This window comes from Kogia breviceps, chromosome 10, assembly GCF_026419965.1.
Source record: "Kogia breviceps isolate mKogBre1 chromosome 10, mKogBre1 haplotype 1, whole genome shotgun sequence".
In the NCBI taxonomy this organism is placed as follows: Eukaryota; Metazoa; Chordata; class Mammalia; order Artiodactyla; family Physeteridae; genus Kogia; species Kogia breviceps.
The window spans coordinates 83,416,907-83,440,002 of NC_081319.1; the positions used below are offsets into that span (position 1 = coordinate 83,416,907).

General features: G+C 39.9%; 1 long non-coding RNA gene across 2 annotated transcripts in view; it reads right to left on the minus strand.

The window, feature by feature from the left end:
• LOC131764200 (uncharacterized) overlaps nucleotides 1-23,096 on the minus strand; it is a 77,304-nt gene that overhangs the window by 27,281 nt on the left and 26,927 nt on the right. For both annotated transcript variants that reach the window (XR_010835114.1, XR_010835113.1), the window contains exon 2: nucleotides 14,568-14,708. This is a non-coding gene — a long non-coding RNA (uncharacterized lncRNA). The remainder of the gene's footprint in view (nucleotides 1-14,567; nucleotides 14,709-23,096) is intronic.

A 23,096-nucleotide genomic window follows, 5' to 3' on the forward strand; every position in this document is an offset into this window, starting at 1 on the left:
AGTGCCTCCTTCCTCTTTATCTTGTGATGATATCCTGCTGATATTGTACCATATAGACCCAAAAGCTCTTCCTCTTCCCACCTATAGGATTTTTCTAGAGGTTTTCAAGCAAAACCAGATGTAGACCCCTAATATGTAAAACAGACAAAAGCAGAACCACTCAGATCACAGACAGTTACAGGAGGAGAAAGTGCCCTTGGGAACACCTTTCCCCACATTCCCAGGAGGGTTCCCAAGACACATCTCTGGGGCTCTAGGACTCTGACAATCCTAGTTGGAGAAACATGTCCCTCAGCCACAACTTTGCCAAATATTATTCCCAAGGACTCATTCTTTCAATAAACCTTTACTGAACCCTTACAATGTATCAGGCATGAGTGAGGCACTGAGCATACGGAAAGTGATTAAGACAGTCTCCTCCCTCCGTGAACTCACTAAGGAGGGATTCACGTGGGTGAATGACTCATCGCATTACGATGAGCAATTACAGAGGGTAAGGCAGGGAACCATGGTGGCTCAAAGGGGATACACAAAGGAAAAACTTCAGGAATAGATGAAGCTTGAGTGAAGACGAGTTTGCAGGTGAACAAGAGGCCTGGCGATACCTGTCTCTGAGGATTTGCCCTTGAAATCACTCCCTTCCTCCTGTACCTCTCAGATGTCACCATCTAGGTCGGGTATCCCCTCAGTAGGCTAAAACAAGAGCCCTAGGCTTTCAGTAGAAAGGCCTTGAGTGAGCTCCCAGGTTCTATAACAACCATGGTGTAAGCTCATATTGGGTTTTAATTTCTCACAGTTCCTGGACTGAGACAGAAGTTGAGCAACTTTACACAGTTGAAGACCCCAAATTGCCTTTCCAAACTTCTCAATAGAGGGACTGAGCAGGGAACACTGGGTATCCCACCTTAGAGCATTTCTTCCCAAGCAAGGCTCTCTTCAGAAGGGGCAGTGGACCTCCTGTCTGCTGTCAGAGTCTTAGACTGGGGTCACTCATCAGGTCGAGCATGTTCTGTTGGCTTCTGGGGTTCTCCCTGATGGGCCTCGACAGTCCAGAATTCTAGGGAGAGCTGGCTTCCATTCGCTAAGTAATTATGCAGAGATTTGACTAATCATTCCTAACAACAACTAAAAGTTCATACCAGTCCTAAAACAGTACATTCAGTAAATTTAAAGTCTTAAAATAGTAAAGGATGCAATATGCATTGCATATTGCATAGCCTCAGTATGCTGAGGCTTTGTGATATCAGAACAACTGGCCATTCAGAGGAAAAGCCTTCAGGACCGGATGCTGGGTTGTGCAAGCCAGGCAGTCTGTTGTTTAATTGTTTTATCTCTGGTGACTCATACATCTTTAGCTTAGCCTCAGGCCAGGTTTGGATAATAACAGCAAAAGAGTCCAGCTCAACTCTCTCCTCCTCCCAAAGATCTTCCTTCCAACAGAAAAATAAGCTCTGTCTTTGTACTACAAACTCAAACCACCTTTGGATTTTTCCACACACTGTAAGGTCCTAGCATATTCTCTTGGGACACCTACACCTCTTATCTTGTTTTTATAATGTTGATTACCATTTTATACTGTTTTTCTTCTCAGGGGATGCCTTTGACTACCAGAGTAGATGGTAAGCTCCTTTCAGGCTCAGGGAATGCTTTCCCCATATTGGAAGTTATGGCTCTTTGCCATCTCCACTAGACTTAGCACAGTGTCAGGCAAGTAGGCACTCCATAAATATTTGTGTGTGAATGAATAACCATGGCCCGCCCTGTGTATTATGCAGCAGTCTCCCTGACATGAGGGGACCCAGCCAGGGCATTTGTGAGGAAAGGAGGCAGTCTGGGAGGGCTGCAGGTGGTTCACAGCTAGCAGGCAACGTCTACAGACCCCAGGTCAAATACATGTGAAAATTAACATTTTTATGCTTCAAAAAAAAGAGAAAGAAACGCCCCTAATTGAACCTATATCGAGGGCGATTGCCATTTACTTAATCCCAGTTTGGACTACACATCACCAGGCTTCACTTGCACCCTTTCCTTTAGTTGTAAGTTAGCCATTTTTACCACATTTCACTTCTTTACCCTAGAAAACATTTCCTGAAAACAGCCCACCGGAGGATTCTGCTAAGAGCAGCGAGTGGTTTTATTTCCTTTTCCTTCCAACTTTTGCCATTTACTGAGATGGCAGGCAGTTAGAGTTTCATCTCCTTGAACCTTGGTGAAAAATTGAAGAGCAGGTAACACAACCAGAGTATCATGATGTGCTTATTTAAAGACGGAATTTGCTTCTTAGTGCAAGCAAGGAGACGGCATGGTCTCTGCCCTGGATAACGTGTTGGGAGGGGGCCAAGCTTCTGTTCTGAGGACAGCCTCTCCTGGCTTTATGATTGTGGGTGACTCACTCAACCATCTGGCAACTTTCTTCCTGCCATTAAAGGTGAGAAGGAGAGTGAGGATATTATGAATGGCTTCTCAGGCCTAAGGATATTATGAGAATGTAGTGCTTTATGTCCATCCCTTCTAGGAAAAAGACCACAAAAAGTGTGCATTTCTGGACTCACTTTTTCCATAAACTGGATCCTCTTCCTGTCTCCTCTGTTTCTAGCAAAGGGACCATTTTCTACTTGACACGTTTCCAGAGGCAATTGGTCAAGTCTTATCAAGTCTTCCTTTCCAAAGCCTGTGCATTTGTCCTTTTTTATATACCTCATTCATTTACTTAGTGACAATTACTAAGCATCAGTGAAATGCAAACCATTGTATTGGTTGCAGTGGATAAAAATAAGACTAAGAAGTGGATAGAAATAAGAAGAATTGGTTCCCGCCATTAAGAAGTTTACAAAGCTTCTTAAGGGTCACAGTTATCAACTATTTCTCAGGTATTTTCCTCACATGTGAGAAACTAAAGGTCCAATTTGAATCTCCTGCCTGAAATCTCATCTATTTTCTCTATCAAGCATTCCACGGCCAAAATAAGATTCCTAAATAAACATTTTAATCATGTCATTTCATGGAGTTAAAACTTTCCCATAGCTCTTCACTGCTTACAGGATAAAGATCAAACTCTTAATTTAACTCAAGTTCAAGAGCTTCTAAATTTGGAATTAACTTATTTTCTGATCTTACTTCCCACAACTCCTCATTATAAATTTTCTGCTCAGACAAATTGGTCAGATTATTATGCTAAAAGTGTATGTCCAGTCTATTTATTCATCTAGTCAAGAATGAATTGGATATCTTCTGTGTGGCAGTGCTATGATAAAGGATGGTGTACAGTTTCTGCACTCAAAGAGCTTATTCTTTAGACAAGGATACAGACAAATGAATTGACCATGACAATGACAGAAGGAACACTGGATGGAATTAAGCACTGGATGTGATGGGAGCACACAGAACCACAGCTAATCCAGCATTGTGGAAGTCAAGGAACATCACTCAGAGAAAATGACATCTAAAGTGAGCAGTTAGGCAAGAAGTTGAAGAAAGTGTGTACCAGACAGAAAACGCAGTGTGTTCAATGGCCTGGTGATGAGAACAGGTTGGGTTTGAGTAACTTGGAGAATGTGAATCAGAATGGAATATGAAACAAGTGTGTGGTGTGTGTGGTGTGTGTAGGGAAATTGCAAGAGAGGCTGAAGAGGGAAGCAAGCCCAGATCACTGGAGATCTCATCAATGAGGCTAACAGGTTTAGGCTGGATGGGTTTGAATCAGCAGATTCTCATGGCCAGGTTGGGCTGTCATCTAGAGAATGCTGTACCCGAGTCCCACAGATCCGAAGTGGAGTGCTTGGGAGCGTTAAGTAAGGTCTTTCTTTCTAGGATTATTGTTAATTATCTTGTTAAGCTGTTTGATCAATTTCCCTGCATTAGTCCTAAAAGTATGAGAAATCCAACTGAGTCAGTCTTTGAGAATCCAAGCTCTTATAGGGCCTTAAGAGAATAATATAGGAGATTTGCCTAAATGAATACAGAGAGTAGTCTATCACCTGGTGGTATTTCCTATCAAACTCTTGCCATAAAGATAATAGCTATCGCTGGTTGAGTGCTCACTACAAACTCATACACTCACATGACATTGAGATACCTTCTACTACACCCATTTTAGTGATGAGAAAAGTGACTCACTTTAAGCAACTGGCTCAAGGTCTTAGGGTTGATTGTAAATATTTGTTTATTATGAACAAAGAAAGCTGGAATTTGAACCCAGAACTAGAACAGGTAATTTTAAGGCCTGTTTAGTTGAAATTTACTCTGTATTAATCAAAGATAAGTTTTAGGATATTTCCTTTCTGTCACCCTTCCTCATATGTCCAGGTGTATAGGCTGCTCTATGCTTTGCCTAGATTGGTAGGTATATAACAGATACACATGGCGTTGGATGAAGAAACGAGTAAAGGAAGGATGTACAGGAAAGAGGGTGAGGGGTGTTTTGGGGTGATTTGTACTGATGAGATATGGGTGAGCAGAATTTAAACCATGCAAAATGAGGAGGACTAATGCTTCCCCGACTGACTTCAACTCAGGCCCACATCTTATAGTAATAACCAGTTGATTGGAAGGATATTGCTTCTCTCCTATGGCCCATTTGGGAGGCATGATGAATGGCTCCTTACATAAGGCTCCCTTGTATGGAGGAACACAAGTACACAGAACAGAGTCCTCCAAACACAGAGGCCCATGTCCAGGTTTTAAAAACCACCAACTAACCTGTACCCAGAAACAGCCGTTCATTTAGATGTGCAGGAACTGAACAACTTCAGAAATGTTCCAAGTCAAACGGCCCAGGGTAAAAAACAAACAGCAGCAGCTTGCTTCCAGAGGTTTCCAGGAATCTCCCTGCCCAATAAAGAAAACAACGGCCAAATCTGCTTGTTAACCAATTCTAGTCTGAGAAGATAACTCTGGGCCTCAATATTGTTTAACTATTTAACAATGGAAAAAACAATGAAAATGATCCAAGACCTTGAAAATACGTTAGGAACTCAATGAGAAGTCAATATTTCAGTTGATATCCCACTACCTACTATCTGCCCTAGGAAGCAAGTGCACAGATGCTTATTGCAACATTGCTTGTGATTGGAAAAAACCCAGAAAACAACCTAAATACCCATTAATGAGAGAAGACCCTTTAATCATGGGTCATGATTAATGACCCATGTGTAGTCATGTTGTGGAATATCATACAACAAGGAAAAGGAAGTACTAATGGGTACTAATAAGTACTCAGGGGGCTAACTCTCCTTGTCAGTTGAGTGGAAAAAGTAAATTGCAGGATAATATGGACAGTTTGACAACCTTTAAGTATTAAAAAAGAGAAAGTAAAACTAACTTTGAGTAATGCTATCTCTTTTCTGAGAGTAAATGTATTGGAAAAAGTTCTGGAAAGATACATAGCAAATGGATGAGTGGTCACTTCGGAGAGGAGAACAGGATAAGGGATGAGGGCAAAGTGGGGTCTTCAGTTTTATTTATAATGTTTTTATAAGCAGATATATTCATGCATTTGTTGTATAATTATAAATTAGTATTAATTATAAAATATATCATAAGTTCACTTGAAAAAGAACAGGCTTTAGGGTTACTAATATGAGGATCTCACTTAGCTATCTGCCAAATTCATGTAGGAAAAAGAAAACAAAAATTCTTAAGGAAATTTAGACTTCTCAAGGAAGAATTTCCACTGGTGTTATTGAGACTAAGAAACCATGTTTTCCATTAGTTGGTGTTTTGAGACTACAAAACAGATAACCAAATGAAACTGTTAAGACTTTCTTTCTGAAAACCTTTATTACTGGGACATACTTAATGAGTAAACTTAGAAGTAAGAACCACCACCCCCTAGAATAAACTGAAATTGAGTAAATTATCCAGAGTTATGCTTAGTTTTCCAATATTTGATTAATTATTGATTGGAGGACACTAACAGAGCATAAAGCATCCTAGAATACACAGGCATGATATAACCAAAACTTTATTAAGAAATATGCAAGTATGTTGAAATAAATGGAGAGGCAGATTACGTTGCTGGGTGAAAAAAAAAATGACTGTTGGAAAGGATAAACAAATCCTTCTCAAATTAACTTACAAGATTAAGCCAATCCCATTGAAAAATCCCAGTGGAATTTTGTTTTGTTGTTGGAATTTGAGGACATGATTCTAAAATTCACTTGAAAGAACAGAATGATGAGAAAAATTAAGATTTTTCTTGTTCCACTAATAATAAAGTATAACACAGAATGTCAGTTTTTTAAATGTTGTGGTATTGTTGTAAGACTCAAAAGAAGAATTAATACAACAGAATAGAACTTCTGTTCTGAAACAGTTCTATCAATATATGTATGTGAGATAAATATCACAATCCAATGATAAAAGATTATTCAACAGATATATATTATTAATTGGCTATATGAAAAAAATGACAAAGCCAAGCCTAATTCCAGAAATTTTGGCCTCAAAATTTCCATATAACCATAAGACATATAATTTTTATTTGAAAATGTAGATTAAGATATAATTGATATTTAGAGAGAAGGACATTCTAAACATAAACAAAAAAGAGGTCATAAGAGGAAAGATTATGTTTTGAGCATAGAAAAAAGTAAAACTCTTTTACGGGGCTTCTGAATTACATGATTACAGAGGAATGGTGACTGCTGGAGCTTGCCCAGCCCCACAGCCTTGCTTCTGCCTATCAAAACCACCACCATCCAAATGAAATGAAGGCAGAACAGAAAAGCACTTCTTCAACATACGTGACAAAGAGATTCAGATGCAGTGATCTTTTTACAACATAGGAGACCACCTCCCTCTTTTCAATCCTTCCAAGAACTCATCTCATTCCAAGCAGAGACCAAAGTCTTCCAGCGGCCTCAAAACTGTGCCACCTCTGTCTTCATCTCCTCCCAGTCTTTCCCTCTATTTCTCACTCCAACCATACGGGCCATCTTGTACCCTGAACCCACCAAGCACAGTCCCACTCCCTGGCCTTTGCTCTTGCTGTTCCCTTTGTCTAAGCCTCTCTCCCTCATTTTCTTCAGACCTCTATGTCACTTTAAAAATGGTTACCCCTCCTTGGGGGCTTGCTTTATTTTCTTCCATGGCACCAGTACCCACTGACATTCCACATATTTACTTTTCTTCTGTTTTCTGTCTACATGCCTCTTGAACATATGCTCCGTGAGGGCAGTTGTTGTGTCTACTTTGATCACGTCTCTATTTCCAGCATCTCGAACAGTATCTGCATATAGTACTCAGAATAAATATACTTATTAATTAGTACTTTTATTACAATTAACAGAGAACCATTTGAGCTACCTTAAGTTAAAATTGACTAAGGGTGGGAAGGCAGCTAGACCTCAGTTACTAGAACCAGCACGAGAACATTATCAGAATCTGAGACTGCTCTTTTTCTCTCTCTTCTGCTTCATAGTTATGTTTCCCTGCAGGTCTCCATCTCTGTTTCCCAGAGCACATGGTGGTCAAAGAGCCCCCAGAAGCACCCAAGTTTTACCAAAACTTGTCCAGCTACTTGGAGAGAAGATGACCTGACCCTGTTGGTTCTATTGCAACTTCCTGGGGAAGGCTGTGATTAACTTGGTTGGATTGATGTCTATCCCAGGACCAACTGACTGTGGCCAGGTGACCAACTGACTGAGGTGGGTCAGAAGTTCAAGTGAAATCATGGCTTCCCTGCTGCAACCATATGGGCAGAGGAGAGGGCAATTCCTAACGAGATGTGTTATGCAGACAAGCTAACAGGTGTCTGCTACAACATAAAATTAACTCTTTCAGATCAACTATTTAAAATGCCAACCCCTAATTTAAAAATGAAAATGATACAAACATAATTTGCAAAAAAGGAAATACCACTGTCCAATACACTTTAAAAAGGATTTGACCTCATTTATGGCCCAAATTTAGTCTAAATTAGCATATTGCTGGGCAAAATATTTGTCACAATATGACAAAAGGTTAATGTTCTGAATATATAAAGAGTTCAAAAACATTGAAAAATGAAAGATATTAAGGGGTTATGAAAAAACTAATCTTAAAAGGGAGAAAGCCTGGAAAGATACCCACATTCATGGATTGGAAGACTTAATATTGTTAATGTGTTAGTACTATCTAAAAGTGATATATAAATTTAATGCAATTCTATTAAAATTTCAATGGTGTGTTTTACAGAAATAGGAAAATCCATCCTAAAATTCATAGGGAATCTCAAGGGACCCCAATAGCCAAAAAAATCTTGAAAAAAACAACAAAGTTGGAGGTCTCATATTTCATGAATTTAAAACTTATTACAAAGTTACAGTTATCAAAACAATATGGGAATGACATAAAGACAGATATGAAGGCCAATGTAATAGAACAGAGATCTCAGAAATAAACCCTCACATATATGGTCAAGGAAGTTTTCACAAGGATGCCAAGACCATTCAAAGAGGAAAGGACTGTCCTTTCAACATGGCTTTGGGAAAATTGGAAATCCACAGGCAAAATAATAAAGTTGGATGCTTACTTTACCCCATATACAAAAATCAACCCAAATGGATAAAAAAACCTAAGTGTAAGATGTAAAACTATAAAACTCCTAGAAGAAAACAGGAGAAAACCTTCATGACTTTAGATATAGCAATGATTTCTTGGATATGACACTGAAAGCACAGGCAATAAGAGCAAAAATAGACAAATGGGATTATATCAAACTTAAAAACTTCCACACATCAAAGGAAACAATTCTCATAATGAAAAAGCAACATACAAATGGGAGAAGATATTTGCAAATTATGTATCTGATAAGGAGTTGATACCCGGTATATATAAAGAACTTCTACAACTCAACAACAAAAATCCAAATAACCCAATTAAAAAATAGCCAAAGGACTTGAATATACATTTCTTCAAAGATATACAAACAACCAGCAAGCATATGAAAAGATGCTCAGCATCACTAATCATTAGAGAAATGCACATCAAAACCATACCTCACACCCATTAGGATGGGCACTATCAAAAAACCAGAAAATAACAAGTGTTAGTGAGAATGTGGAGAAATTGGAACATTTGTGGACTGTTGGTGGGAATGCGAAATGGTGTAGCTACTATGGAAAATAGTATGGAGGTACCTCAAAAAATTAAAAATAGAATTACTTTATGATCCAGCAATCCCATTACTGATAATATATCCAAAAGAATTACTTGCACACCAATGTTTATTACAGTATTATTCACAATAGCCAAGAGATGGAAGCAACCAAAGTGTTCATCAACAGGTGAATGGATAAACAAAATGTGGTATATACATACAATAGAATATTATTCAGCCAAAAAAAAGGAAATCCTGTCACATGATAAAACATGGGTGAACCTTGAGGACATTATGCTAAATGAAATAAGCCAGCCACAAAAAAGACAAATACTGTATTATTCTATTTATATGAGGTATCTAAAATAGTCAAACTCACGGAATCAGAAAGTAGAATGGTGGTTGCCAGGAGCTAGTGGGAGGGGGAAATGGGAAGTTATTGTTCAATGGGGTTAGAGTTTCAGTTTCATGAGATTAAAAAGTTATAGCGTTTTGCTGTCCAATATGAATATACTTAACACTACTGAACTGTACACTTAAAGATGGTTAAGATGGTAAATTTTTTTTTTTTTTTTTTTTGCGGTATGTGGCCTCTCACTGTTGTGGCCTCTCCCGTTGCGGAGCACAGACTCCGGACGCACAGGCTCAGCGGCCATGGCTCATGGGCCCAGCCGCTCCGTGGCATGTGGGATCTTCCCGGACCGGGGCATGAACCCGTGTCCCCTGCATCGGCAGGCGGACTCTCAACCACTGCGCCACCAGGGAAGCCCAAGATGGTAAATTTTATATGTCTTTTATGAAAAACAAAAACAGAAAACAAAAACCCAAGTGGATTTGTACATGCATTCAAGTTTGAGTTGCATTCTTCTACATCCTAAAAACCCTGAAATCGTACCTAGAGTTTCAAAGCTTTGATACCCTTAAAAATTATTTTATAGATGTGATCTGGAGAATATAACAAAATAACATTTGAACAAAGCAATGAATAAGATGGAAAGAGACAATGAATTACAACGTTCAAAAGTAGCATCCACCAAGGAGATTTAATGTTGATTTGCAGATACAATACAAGTAAGACTTTCACTAATTGGCCAGAGTGGGAAATTCTAATTGTTAAAAAAAATGTATTGATAATCAAAGAAATTTGGTGATTCCTCTTTCAGGCATAATGACCCACTTACTAAGATCAAACAAACAAACATACTATTCCCATCAAGTTGTAAAATTTAAAACATAAATACAATGTAAAAAAAACATATTGAGAAATAATATACATACAGGAAAGGGCAAAATCTTAAATGTAATAGTCAATGAATTTTGACCCCTGTGTGCAACACACACACGCACACACACAATGAAACCACACAAATCAAGATACAGACCACTTCCAAAACTGTGGCAGACTCTCTCATGCTCCCTCCTCACTCAATCCCTCTTGCGAATATTTTGAAGCTGATACTCGGTACTTGTAATTATGTTGTGTGACACGCACTTCCGTACATCATTAATAGGAGTGTAATTAGTGTATGCTTTCTATAAGGCAATTTTATAATATTATCCAAAGTATTCATAATTCTTAAATTTCTTTACTAAGGAAGGAATTGAATTTCCTGGAGTCTATCCTAAGCAAATAATATGAGATTTAATAAAACATATACATATAAGGATGCTCATCACTGCAAAAATGTTTTCAATAAATTAGAAATTGCAAAGATATAAGTCAAAGAATACAAATTTTCAGATAAAGAAGACTAAGTTCTGAGGATCTAATGTACAGCATAGTGACTACAGTTATTCATACAGTACTGCATACTTAAGATTGTTGAGAGTGGATCTTAAACAAATTTTAAAAAAAATTTTAAAAGTTAACTATGTGAGGTGATGGATGTGTTAATTATTTTGATCTTGGTAATCATTCCAAGATGTAAATGTATATCAAATCATCATGTTGTATAATTTAAGTATATACAATTACATTTGTCAATTATTTCTCAATAAAGCCAGAGAAAAAATAAAGTACACACAAAAAACTAGAAATAGCCTAAGTAATCATCACAAGGGAATGGTTAGATATTAACATTATACACTTGATGAAATAGTTTGCAATCATTAAAAATTAGGTTTTTAACAAATTTATTACATGAAAAAATATTCATAATTATTAGGTATTAATTAATAAGGATGAAATAAAATGAGAAATTCAACATGATACTAATTTTGAAAAACATTAATGAAAAAACCTAGCTTGGTATTATCTCTAGCTGATAAACATATAGGAAATTTTTACTTTGTTTTTTTACTTCTTATATTTTCCAAATTTTTTATAATCACATGATTATATATGTAGAGAATATATATAAAAAGATATATGTAGATATATAGATATATCATATGATATCTATAATCAGAAAAAACCTTATCAGAAAAAGTAAGTTAGGAAAGTAAACAAATATCATTGGTTCAGTTCCTTTGAGGATGAAATAACTGAAATTCCCATATAATTTACACTGGACACATAAATAACAAAAACAACAAAGTACAGATAGATCAAAGTTAAATGCAGACATCTATGAAGAATCCCATGACACACCTTGTGTTATAGACAATTGACAAAGGCTCATCGTTTCAATGTTTTGTCAAAAGGAAAAGATTGTGAAAGCTGCATAAAATTCTGTGCTATTCCTACAATGGAAAGAAAGGCGGAAATAAAAGAAAAATCCCAAGTCTCTATAATGACTCATTTTCATCTTCTTTCCAGAGTTCACAAGAGATGTCAAAACCAATCTAATCTGGAAGCTTCTGGATGGGACCCAAAGTCCTCCTGACACCCACAGAACACAGATGACACAGAAAAAACAAACACCTGACCTGCTCTTTAGTAGTTTTGAAGTTCTTTACCAAAGAGCAAAATTTAAGGCCTGTATTCCCTGGTGGATCCGTAAATAACTCTCTCTCTGCTTTATTTTTACTGAAAGTTGGAGGGAAAATAAACTTGCCAAGGTTTGTGCAACACAATCCATATATTTTTTTTTTTTTTTTTTTTTTGCGGTATGCAGGCCTCTCACGGTTGTGGCCTCTCCCATTGCGGAGCACAGGCTCCGGACGCGCAGGCTCAGCGGCCACGGCTCACGGGCCCAGCCGCTCCGCGGCATGTGGGATCTTCCCGGACCGGGGCACGAACCCGTGTCCCCTGCATCGGCAGGCGGATTCTCAACCACTGCACCACCAGGGAAGCCCCACAATCCATATAGATGGAGCAAGAACATATTAGAGTTTTGATTTGTATTTACTTTCATGTCACCTTTTAAAAATTTCTATTCTCCCTGTGTACAGGCTATATCAGCACAGTGGTACATGAATGTACTTTTAAAATAAATATTCATACACATATGGGATGTTCATACTCACATTTTTTAATAGTAGGGGTATGTGCAAAAAAAAATCACAGACTATCAGTCTAGACTGGAGGATCTCAGCCTCAATTAACTGTGAAATATGTTATAGTTAATGTTTTACTGATAATAATGAAATATTATATCAGATTGGGATTTTTTAAAAATCAGAGCAGATTCAGTTTATCACTCTCAGTTCTTATACAGGTAGTGTGCTTTACTTTTTTTTTAATTTTAAAGACTTTATTTTTTAAAGCAGGTTTAAGTCCACAGCAAAATTAAGAGAAAAGTACAGAGATTTCTCACATACCTCTGTTCCCACACATGCACAGCCTCCCCATTATCAGCATCCCCCACCAGAGTGGCACATTTGTTATAACTGATGAACCTACACTGACGCATCATTATCACCCAAAGTCCATAGTTTACATTAGGGTTCATTCTTGGTATTTCACATTCTATGAGTTTGGACAAATGTATAACGACATGTATCCATCATTATAGTACCATAGAGAGAATTTTCACTACCCTAAAAATCTTCTATGCTCTGCCTGTTCATCCCTCCCTCCACCCTCCAACCCTGGCAACCACATCTTTTTACTGTCTCCATAGTTTTGCCTTTTCCAGAAGGTCTTATAGTTGGAATCATACAGTATGTAGCCTTTGCAAATTTTCTTCTTTCACTTAGCAACATGCATGTAAGCTTCCTCCATGTTTTTTCATAGCTTGACAGTTTATTTCTTTTTAATGATGAATAATATTTCATTACCTGTACGTACCACAGTTTACAAATCCATTCATCTACTGAAGGACATCTTGGTTGCTTCCAAGTTTTGGCAATTATGAATAAAGCTGCCAAAAACATCTGTGTGCAGAATTTTGTTGAACAGAAGTTTTCAACTCCTTTGGGTAAATACCAAGGAGCATGATTGCTGGCTCATACGGTACGAGTATGTTTAGTTTTCTCAGAAACTGCCAATTGCCTTCCCGAGTGGCTGTATCATTTTACATTCCCACTAGCAATGAATGAGAGTTCCTGATGCTCCACATCCTCACCAGGATTTGGTGGTGTCAGTGTTTTGAATCTGGCTGTTCTGATAGATGTGAAATGGTATCTCACTGTTATTTTTTTTTTTTTTTTTTGCGGTATGCGGGCCTCTCACTGTTGTGGCCTCTCCCGTTGCGGAGCACAGGCTCCGGACACGCAGGCCTAGCGGCCATGGCTCACGGGCTTAGTTGCTCCGCGGCATGTGGGATCTTCCCGGACCAGGGCACGAACCCGTGTCTCCTGCATCGGCAGGCGGATTCTCAACCACTGCGCCATCAGGGAAGCCCTCACTGTTATTTTAATTTGCACTTCCCTGATGACATATGATGTGGAATATCTTTTTATTTGCTTACTTGCCATTTGTGTATGTCCTTTGGTGAGGTGTCTGTTAAGGTCTTTGGTCCATTTTTTTATTTTTAAAATTTTAAAAATAAATTTATTTATTTATTTATTTTTATTTTTGGCTGTGTTGGGTCTTCGTTGCTGTGTGCGGGCTTTCTCTAGTTGCAGCAAGCCGGGGCTACTCTTCTTTGTGATGCGCAGGCTTCTCGTTGTGGTGGCTTCTCTTGTGGAGCACGGGCTCTAGGAGCACAGGCTTCAGTAGTTGTGGCTCACGGGCTCTAGAGCGCAGGCTCAGTAGAGCTTAGTTGCTCTACTAAGGGCTTAGTTGCTCCGCAGCATGTGGGATTTTCCTGGACCAGGGCTCAAACCCGTGTCCCCTGCATTGGCAGGCAGATTCTCAACCACTGTGCCACCAGGGAAGTCCCTCATGTTAATTTATATTAATGCTAATTTTTTAAAAAAATCAACATATGGCATATTAAGATAAGTTTTATCTAAGCTTATTCTTCAGTTGTAATATTTCCTTGCCATGTTAATATACATGTAAAGAAATGAGCTGAAAAACAACTCATCTTGCATTGTAAATAAAGTTTAAAAATTAGACAAACCCTGTGGTTTTCCATGTTGTATTATAATTTTTAAAAATCGAAATGACTGATTTATCAGATGGATAAAATTGTATTAATGTCAAATCAAGAGGGCTTACCTGGTGGTGCAGTGGTTGAGAGTCCGCCTGCCGATGCAGGGGACACGGGTTCGTGCCCCGGTCCGGGAAGATCCCACATGCCACAGAGCGGCTGGGCCCGTGAGCCATGGCCACTGAGCCGGCGCGTCCGGAGCCTGTGCTCTGCAATGGGAGAGGTCACAACAGTGAGAGGCCCGCGTACCACAAAAAAAAAAAAAAAAAAAAAAAAAAAAAAAAAAAAAAATCAAGAAGAAAAAGTCGGTAGTACTACTTTCTTATTTTTTTTCTGTAAAATATTTTCAGATATTTTTCAATATCTGGATAGATCATGAAAGAGCGGCATGGTTGTGAACATCACCCATCATTCACGTTGCAGTAGGAAAAAGACGAGAACCTTGGGCCTATATTTCAGTCCCATCTGAAGAGATCATCTCTACGTCGGTATCCCAGAAATCCAGAGTGATCCTCAATCTCCAGGCAGTTCGCATGGCCTGGACTTTCAGAAGTGCAGATGGTGTCAGGACCTGTAGGGACCCTGAGGCTGAGTGATGGGAAGGAGAGAGGTGTGGAGTCAGGAATAGATGACAGTCACAAGTAAGTCGATGTGTTGACTTGTTCCAGTTTCCCCAGAGATAGACTGACCATTTGTCAGGAAAGCATTTCAAGTCAACACCTCCAGCTATACACAGCCTAACTTAGCCATTTGATGGGATCATAAGATGTAGGATTAAAGTGAGAGGTCACTTCATTCCCTTTAGATCTCATGGTGATTTTGTCAAGCCTAGAAGGCAGTGTGTGTCAGAAGGGTGACAATCAAGAGGCAAAAGGAAAATACCAAACTAAACCAAACCAAACCAACAACACAAAAACAAGCAACAAAGTCCTTCTAGTCTTTGTACTAGAGATGGTGAACAGATCGTTCTTCAGATCACTGAGAAATGGCCTTAAGTTGTAATAATCAGAATTTAGACATATCATAATTTTGGTACAGATGCGATAGAGAGCCCAGGGGATTAAAATCCAGTGATAAATAGGGAAGTGGGTAAGATTTTCAGAGGAGAGAGTTAATTAACATTGGAATGGGTTATATTGATGAAGATTGTTCAAAGGACATTTGTTCTCAGCAGACATTAAAACAGGATAGAATCTCACCCCGCTTGGCCAATACAAATTAATTCTCAGGCCTCTTAAGATTTTGCAACTCTATGATTCTCTGTAGGGTGTAATAAAATTTTACTACCACACTTTTCCTATGGAATGTCATGAAATGGACATCTCTCAGAAGTGGATCATCCTGGCCAAAGTAAACCCCACTTCCTTATGCCTAACACAGCCACACATGGACACATAATCTAAGATTTGTGATTTGGGGGGATAATCTTCAGGACATTAAACAATGATCCTTAACACTGCCTGCATATTATAACTACCTGAAGAGCTTTAAAATAATTCATGCTGCAAGACTTTCAGTACACTGAAAACTAAAAAACACCATTGAAAGAAATTACAGAAGACGTAAATAAATGGAAACATTTCATGTTAATGGTTTGGATGGCTTAACACTGTTAAGATGGTAATACTCTTCAAATTTATATACAGAGTCAATGCAATTCCTAACAAAATCCAGTTTGGCTATTTTACAGAAAGTGGTAAGCTGATCCTAAAATTCATATGGAAATTCAGGGGACCCAAGATAGTCAAAACAATCTTGAAAAGGAACAACAAAGTTGTAGGACTCACGCTTCTCAATTTCAAACTTACTACAAAGCTACAGAAATCAAGACTGTTGGGTACTGGCATAAGGTTAGACATAAATCAATGGGATAGAATTGAGAGTCCAGAAATAAACCCACGTGTCTATGGTCAGCTGACAAGATTGCCAAGACATTCAGTGGGGAAAGAATAGTCTTTTCAACAAATGGTGATAGGACGTGTGATATTGTGATTCACACTGAGATATGTTTGGTCTTCATCCCCATTTCTGGCACAAAACTTGTGGATTGGTTATGATTTCAAATCCACATGACTTAAGTGAAGTCATTTGATCTAAGGATGACTTTGTTTATCTTGAGGAAGCTGTGCCAAGATGATGTCGTTTACATCTGCTGTGGATCAGCACGCAGTAGTTCAGCTATTGAAAGGTGTCGCTGGGGGGCTGATGGATCAGAACATATGGAAGAGTGGCTAACACGTGATGGACATTTACACTTTAAATACCGAGTATTTGTGAAGGTTTGCCGAGAGCATTCGGTCTGTGCAGGGCTATTCTTTGCTGACCAAAATAGCTCTCCGAAGAGCTTAAGACACTGGTTCCTGCCATGGCCACTCCTTGTCAGCAGTGGTGTTAAACCATGCAGCAGTCTCAGGGAAAGAAGGGACATCTGCTCCTGCCTTGGCGAGGCTACTCCTCAGAGGAGTGGTGCAAGCCGTGTAAGGGTCCCCAGAGCAGCCCACCTTACTGGCCAACCCTGGCACCTTCACTCCACTAGCACTGAGCTCTAGCAACAAAAGGGACTTTCTGTTTGCGCTGGCAGCTGGATATGTGCTTTTGGGTGACTAAGCTGACTCTACTGAGAACCAGCTTATAGAAAGGTACACCTCAACTAAATTTGGACTTAATTCTTTCACCTCCCCTCTGCCTGGGGCAGTAGTGTGATTCATCTATCATTGGTTTGAAGTACGAAATCTCTTTATTGGCTTATTAAGAGACATTATCCTATATGCTATTGGCTTGTGAAACATTACTATTATAAATTATATTACTGCCTTGAACCTGTGTTAAACAAATTATTGGCAAAGACAATCTCAGCCTCTGAGCATAATTTGCTGGACAAAACAGAACTCCCCAAACACTTGGAATTTCATAAGTGATGAGCCATAAAGGTTTTTTGTTATGTTAATGAGGAGACTTTTGGAAAGCACCTAAGGATGGTGGCTGTTGCCAAGAGAATCAACCCTGTGATTTGAATGTTGGAACTTTCAGTCCCACTCCCCTGAACTCCAGGGAGGTTGAATCCGATTGCTCATAGCCAGTGATTTAATCCATCATGTCTAAGCAATGAAGCCTCCATAGAAACCCAAAAGGACAGGATTCAGAAAGTAGAGAAAAGATGGGGCCAAAATGGAGGAGTAGACAGACCATGGGCTCACCTCTTCTCACGAGCGCATCACAATCACAACTATTTGCAGAACAACCATCAGTGAAAAAGACCAGAACCTACCAGAAAAGACTTTCTACAGCTAAAGACATAAAGAAGGAACCACAACGAGATGGGTAGGAAGGACATACTCGTGATATAATCAAGTCTTATACTCTCAGGTGGGTGACCCACAAACTGGAGAATAATTATATTACAGAGGTTCTCCCACAGGAGTGAGAGTTCTGAGCCCCACGTCGGGTTCCCCAGCCTGAGGGTCCTGCATTTGGAAGATGAGCCCCCAGAGCATTTGGCTTTAAAGGCCAGTGCGGCTGAATTTTGGGAGTCCCAAAGGACTGGGGGAAACAGAGACTTCATTCTTAAAGGGCACACACAAAATTTCACACAGGGCAAAAGCAGTAATGTGATAGGAGCCTGGGCCAGACCCACCTGCTGGAATTGGAGAGTCTTCGCAGAGGCAGTAGGCAGCTGTGGCTCACCCTGGGGACATGGACACTGGCAGCAGCCATTTTGGGAGCTTCTTTTACAGCATGGACACTGGTGCTGGCAGGCATAACTGTGAAATACTCATTAGCACCAAGGCCTGGCCCCACCCAACTGCATGCAGGCATCAGTGCTGGGATGCCTCAAGCCAAACAACTAACTGGGAGGGGACACAGTCCACCCCACATCAGCAGCCAGGCTGCCAAAGGCTTCCTGAGCCCACAGCATCCACTAGATATGCCTCTAGACATGGCCCTACCCACCAGGAAGCCTGCCCTAGCCCCTGGACCAGCTTTGCCCACCAGGAGGCAGACAAAAGCCACAAGAAAACCACAGTCCCACAACCTGTTGACCCAACCTGCCATAGCAGGCCAGACCTTGCCCTGCAACCAGGTGGGCCATGGCCTTGAGCTTGGGGACACCCTGGACTCCACACCCAACTATGTCAGGAATCAGCCCCCCACACCAGAGATCTGACACCAGCTCTGGGATCCCTGGGCCCTGCAGCCAGACTCTAGGACCTGGCTCTGCCTGCTAGTAGTCTGGCACTAATCCCAGGACCTGGTTTCACCCACCAGTGGGTGGGCAACTGTCCTGGAGTCTTCCAGACCCTGAATCCACCCACCAGTGAGCCAGCCACCTCATGACCTGGTCCCACCACCCAGCAACCAGCAGCCTCTGCCCAAAGCAGGGCCTAGTAACCAACCAGACTAGGGGCCAACCAAGCCTACCAGACTGCCCACATAGTCAGCCTGCCACAACAGAAGGACCCATGCAGCCCTCCTAGGGGGAACGCTGAGAGCATACAGCTTGGGTGACAAGAGAGGAGTGCACTACTAGGACACATAGGATGTCTCCTACAGAGGGCCACTTCTCCAAGGTGGGGAAACATAACTAACCTACCAGATACATAAAAATGCAAACAGCAACTTAGGCAAAATGAGGTGGCAGAGGAACATGTTCCAGACAAAGGAACAAGATAAAGCCTCAGAAGAACTAAATGAAGTGGAAAGAGGCAATCTACCTGAAAAACTGTTCAGGGTAATGATCATAAAGATGATCAAAGAACTTGGGAGGAGAATGTATGCAAAGAGCAAGAATTTAGTTTTTAACAAAGAGTTAGAAAATATAAGAAAAGCCAGAGATGAAGAATACAATAACTGAAATGAAAAAACACACTAGAAGGAATCAGTAGTAGACTAAATGACACAGAGGAACAGATAAGTGAGTTGGATGGCAAAGTAGTGGAAATCACTACCACTGAACAGAAAAAAGAAAAGAGAATGAAAAGAAATGAGGACAGCTTAAGAGATCTCTGGGACAACATCAAGGGCAGTAATATTTGCATTATAGGGGTCCCAGAAGGAGAAGAGAGAGAGGAAGGGGCTGAGAACATATTTGAAGACATAATAGCTGAAAACTCCTCTAATCTGGGAAAGGAAACAGTCACCCAAGTCCAGGAAGCTCAGAGAGTCCGATACAGGATTAACCTGAAGAGGAATACACCACAACACACTGTAGTCAAAATGACAAAAATTAAAGATAAAGAGAGACTATCAAAAGCAGCAAGGGAAAAGCAGCAAATAACATACAAGAGAACTCCCATAAGACTATCAGCTGATTTTTCAGCAGAAACTCTGCAGGCCAGAAGGGAATGGCATGATATATCTAAAGTGATGAAAGGGAAAAACCTACAATCAAGAATCTCTACTCAGCAAGGCTCTTGTTCGATTTGATGGAGAGATCAAAAGCCTTACAGACAAGCAAAAACTAAAAGAATTCACTAAACCAGCTTTACAACGAATGTTAAGGAACTTCTCTAGGCAAAAAAGAAGGCCACAACTAAATACAAGAAAATTATGAAATGGAAGAGCTCACTGGTAAAGGCAAACATGCAGACGGGGTAGGAAATAATCCATGCACAAAGCTAGTAGGAAGGTTAAAGGACAAAAGTAGTAAAATCATCTATATCCACAATAAGCAGTTAAGGGATAAAACAATTAGATGAAAAATATGATTATCAAACAGCAATTGTGAGGGGAGGAGAGTACAAATCAAATGCAGGGTTTTAAAAATGCATTTGAAATTAAAACAATCATATATATATATATATATATATATATATATATATATATATAGACTACTCTATAACAACTTCATGGTAACCACAAACCAAAAATCTATTAATAGATATACACAAAAAAGAAAAAAAGAATCCAAATATAACACTAAAGATAGTCATCAAATTACAAGAGAAGAGAACAAATGAAGAAGAAAGGAAAAAATAAAGGTCTACAAAAACAACCCCCAAACAATTAACAAAATGGCAATAAGAACATAGATACCAATAATCACCTAAATGTAAGTGGACTAAATGCTCCAATTGAAAGACACAGAGTGGCTGAATGGATACAAAAACAAGACCCGTATATATGCTGCCTACAGGGTACTCACTTCAGATCTAAAGACACACAGACTGAAAGTAAGGCGATGGAAAAAGGTATCCATGCAAATGGAAATCAAAAGAAAGCCAGAGTAGCAATACTTACATCAGACAAAATGGAATTAAAAATAAAGACTGTTACAAGAGACAAAGAAGGACACTACATGATGATCAAGGGATCAATCCAGAGAGCAGGGAGGGTGGCACGCCCGGAGGGCACAGAATTTCCATGCCCTTTTCCACTTGTATCCTGCCCTAGGCATCTCTTCCATCTGGCTATTCCTGAATTGTGTCTGTTGACTGAAGAAAGAGTGTACAACTCAAGAGCTGTGAGTTCAGTTTCATTTGGGGCAAAATGAGGACTACAGCCATGGAGACAGCCTCTCAGACACCTCTGAGAAACTGCTCCAAAGAGGTAGGGATGGAGGTCAGCATATTCATGATTTGGTGAAGGGGGTACATGCCATCAAGCACAGATCTCGGTGGAAGGTTGCTGCTAGTAACAAGGAGCAGATGTCTCTGTTAGTGATTTTAGTGCTTTTCTTGACATGAGAAGATGCAAAAATTGGGTTCATAAAACTTTCTTCTGAAAATATCTAACTACCTAAAGGCCCGTTCTGCCAGTTTTTCCAGAGCAAAGAGTGCCTCATTTCTGATCTCCATCCTGAACTCCTTTCAGGGTGTGTTAAAGGTCAGTGACTACAGTGGCTAGTGATTTAATTCTTGTAGAACCAGATGGAGAGGACTTTTTTTTCCATTATCATATTCTTTTTTTTTTTTTTTTTTTTTTTTTTGCGGTATGCGGGCCTCTCACTGCCGCGGCCTCTCCCATTGCGGAGCACAGGCTCCGGACGCGCAGGCCCAGCAGCCATGGCTCACGGGCTCAGCTGCTCCGCGGCACGTGGGATCTTCCCGGACCAGGGCACGAACCCGCGTCCCCTGCATCGGCAGGCGGACTCCCAACCACTGCGCCACCAGGGAAGCCCTATCATATTCTTTTATAATAAACCAGTAACCTAGTAAGCAAATGTCTTCCGGAGTTCTGTGACCTTCTCCAGCAATTACTAGAACTCAAGCAGGCGTTGTGGGAATCTCTGATCTATAGCCAGAGCCCAGGTGATAATCTGGACATGCTATTGGCATCTGAAATTAGGGAGGGGGCAGTCTTAGGGGACTGAGCCCTTAGCTTGTGGGTCTGATATTGAGTTGAATTGTAGGACACCCAGTTGGTGTCAGAGAATTGCTTGGTGACATAGGGGGAAAACTCACACACTGGAATTAGGTGCAGGATTGTAGTTGGTGATCAAAAGTAAGACCAGAATCAGAATTTTAAGATGATTGGACATCCACACACAGAAGAATGAAGTTGGACTCCTACCTCATTCCATATACAAAAATTAACCCCAGGACTTCCCTGGTGGCACAGTGGTTAAGAATCCACCTGCCAGTGCAGGGGACATGGGTTCAAGCCCTGGTCTGGGAAGATCCCCCATGCTGCAGAGCAACTAAACCCCTGCACCACAACTACTGAGCCTGTGCTCTAGAGCCCACGAGCCACAACTACTGAAGCCCACACCTAGAGCCTGTGCTCCACAACAAGAGAAGCCACCGCGATAAGAAGCCCGCACACCACGATGAAGAGTAGCCCCCACTCACCGCAACTAGAGAAAGTCCGTGCACAGCAACAAAGACCCAACGCAGCCAAAAATAAATAAATTAATTTTAAAAAATTAACCCCAAATACATCAGAGACATAAATGTAAAAGGTAAAACTATAAAAGAAAATATAGGTGTAAATCTTCATGATTTTGAACTGGGTAATGGTTTCTTAGATGTGATACCAAAAGCACAACCAATAAGGAAAAAATAGATAAATTGGACTTCATCAAAATTAAAACTTTTGGGACTTCCCTGGTGGTCCACTGGTTAAGACCCTGTGCTTCCAATGTAGGAGGCACGGGTTTGATTCTTAGTCAGGGAACTAAGATCTCACATGCCGTGCAGTGCGGCCAGAAAATAAATAAATAAAAATAAAAACTTTTGTGCCTCAAAGAGCACTATAAAATGAAAAGCCAACCCACCAAAAACTGGGAGAAAATATTTGTAAATCATATATCTGCAAATCATATATTAGATATTATATATCAATAAATCTATACTCTGGTATCCAGAATATATAAAGACTCTTACAACTCAACAATAAAAAGACATATAACTCAATAGAAAATTGAATGAGGAATCTGGATAGACATTTCTCAGAAGAAGATATACAAATGCACAATAAACACATGAAAAGAAGTTCGACATTATTAGTCACAAGGGAAATGCAAATCAAAACCACAATGAGATACTACTTTTTCATACCCACTAGGAAACTATAATTGAAAATACATAATATCAAGTGTTACTGAGGAGAAAGTGGGGAAACTATTACCCTCATACACTGCTAGTGGGAATGTAAAATAA